This window comes from Leptonychotes weddellii, chromosome 8 (assembly GCF_054177405.1).
Source record: "Leptonychotes weddellii isolate Sample4059 chromosome 8, ASM5417740v2, whole genome shotgun sequence".
Taxonomy (NCBI): Eukaryota; Metazoa; Chordata; class Mammalia; order Carnivora; family Phocidae; genus Leptonychotes; species Leptonychotes weddellii.
The window spans coordinates 4,264,585-4,267,043 of record NC_138376.1 but is presented as its reverse complement, the minus strand read 5'-3'; positions in this window follow the sequence as shown (position 1 = coordinate 4,267,043).

Sequence of the window (2,459 nt, the reverse complement as noted above, 5' to 3'; positions counted from 1 at the left end):
CGCGAGGCTGTCACTCACCGGCAGTGTCGGATCCCCACGGCCAGGCACCCTCCCGCTGCTGTTTATCCTCCGATATCTGCCTGCGGAATCAGGGCTCCCCGCTTTGTACCTCAAAACCAGCTGCCTGTGATATTCTGTTTGTAGAGATCCAGATCTTCCTACATCTCAGGCTGGTTTCGTGGGTGCTCAGAGTGGTCTGGTAGATATCCAGCTCAATTCCGGGGACCAGTTGAAATAGGGTCCCCTACTCCTCTGCCATCTTTCCCCCCTTGCCCCTTTTCTTTTCTTTTTTTTTTTTTACCACACTTTATGACTTCTGAAATTCAGCTTTTTTTTTTTTTAATGGAATTACAAGGTTTCTTTTTAAACACCATGCCACTAGGGTTTGATGTTTAGCAACATTCGAATTGTGGGGGGAAAATAGGTTTTCATAATGAAATTAAATCTACTTGCTTCTGGTTTGTGGGCTAGCATTTAAGAAGTAAAAATGATCTAACGGGCAGTCTTTAATTTGACAAATATGTAGATCTTTTGAATAAAACCCTACTAGATAGCACTATCAGTAGGATTAACTTCAAGCTTCTCCGTGGACATGAGATAAGGAATTCATTAAAATAGATATTTCAAGCGCTTTGCTTGACAAATGAGAGTAAAATCAGAGTGGCAGGCCCAGACCCTAAGGTCTCATGGATACATGAATGGATCTGTCTATAAAGTTCAGGGATTTACTGGAACACACAGTACAGGAAAGCCCATTTCCAGCTCTGATGTGAGAGAGCAAGGAAAGCGAGGAAAGTAGGAAGTAGGGCGGCAAATGCATCTGTCTCCTTTCCCATGTGACTCTATTCACAATTAAACATTTAATTCTTTACTATGGCTTGCTGATTTGAGGTTACTTTCAAAATCCCTTTATTATCTTCCCACCATGGGCACGGGAGAATGGGCAGTGGGACAAACAAGAGAAAATGGTCTCCTGCCTTCCCGGAATTTCAGTTGATGGGGAGATCGATAGCCTTAGAAATATAATTACAACTTCTATTGTTCCCATATTTCAAGGTACACCATGTCTTGCAATGGACATAGAAATGGCTAAAAAGTGTTTTGGAAAAAAGCAGGAGTAGGGTGAGCAAAAGCAAATACTGCATGAGAATGGGTCCAAAATGTTTGAATGAGTGAGAGCAGGTAACAGTGCCTTCTCTTCTTGGTGTCATCCCGCGGAAGCCGGAAGCTCCAAGCTCCAAGCGCTCTCACCAAGTCAGCCCCAGGAGGGAATTTCAGTAGAATGAGACGAATCACAGGCTTGTAAAGTTTCTAAGTCTTTCTTTAAGAACTCTAGGAAGTTGTAGCCCCGAGGGAAAGGAGGACTTCTGTTACAATTAGAGTTTTCAAAACAACGATGGCAAATTTGCTTATGGCAAATTATTCATTTCTGAACATCTTTTGCATTTTGTGATCTAAACCCACTGAAACTTGACTTTTTCCCTAAGCTTGGTATACACAGTCATTTACACTTGTTTCAAATTCAAACAAGATTGCCCAAACTCTGAAATCTGGTATTTTATCAAATTACGCTTAATTTTTCCTGGTATGATTTTTTTCACTGCTCAGTGTTTTGGAGTGGCACATGTCTATCTGTTCATCTCCTTTGAAGGCCGATCTTTGTCTCTGGTAGGTGCTTGCATATGTGTGTGTATATTATCTTTTTAGAATAAATAATTCCCCATCATATATTTACAACATGTTTAGTAATTTATATGCTAGAAATATCAAAGATCTTTTGTATACCTGAGAACCTGAGAATTTCTTCTGATGACAAAATGAGAGATTTTGCATATTGAACTATTCTAAGTTCAATAGAAGAAAAGAGAGCTTCAAAGAGTTTTACCAATCCAGATGTCCCTTCAGATTGTGAAACAGCTCAAGCTATTATGTAAATGTTTGGGTTGTGGTAGAAACCATAATATATTTTTCCAAAAGTCACTGCTTCTTCCATTTTAAACTTACATGCTCTTTAAGGGAAACTTAGACCATGTGTTTATGATTCATTTGCACTTAACTCATCAAAATAATGTTTGCTAAGAGCTATTGGGTATCCAACCAGTTTCTTAATCTATGTGGATTTTTTTTTGAAGTTTTTTCTTTTTTTCTCCTTAGAACCAAGAAGTTGAATTTGATCAAATCACTTGAGTTTTTTTGTCTTCTGCTTTTCTTTTTTAAATTTCCCCATAGTTGAGAACCTAAAAGATACTGTGGATTCAAAGTAGTAAGGTACCTGCTGTCTCTTATCGAGCAATTACTCTCCTAAGACTGGGATTATGAGAGAAATCATTAGCTACTATGAAGTGAGCTTTCTAGTCTTGCTAAAACAATTAGGTTACTACAGAATGACTAAAATTTGATGTGATGAGTGGCAATGATTAAAAATGTAGTATAGAGTCTTGGCCACTTAGAAGTAATAT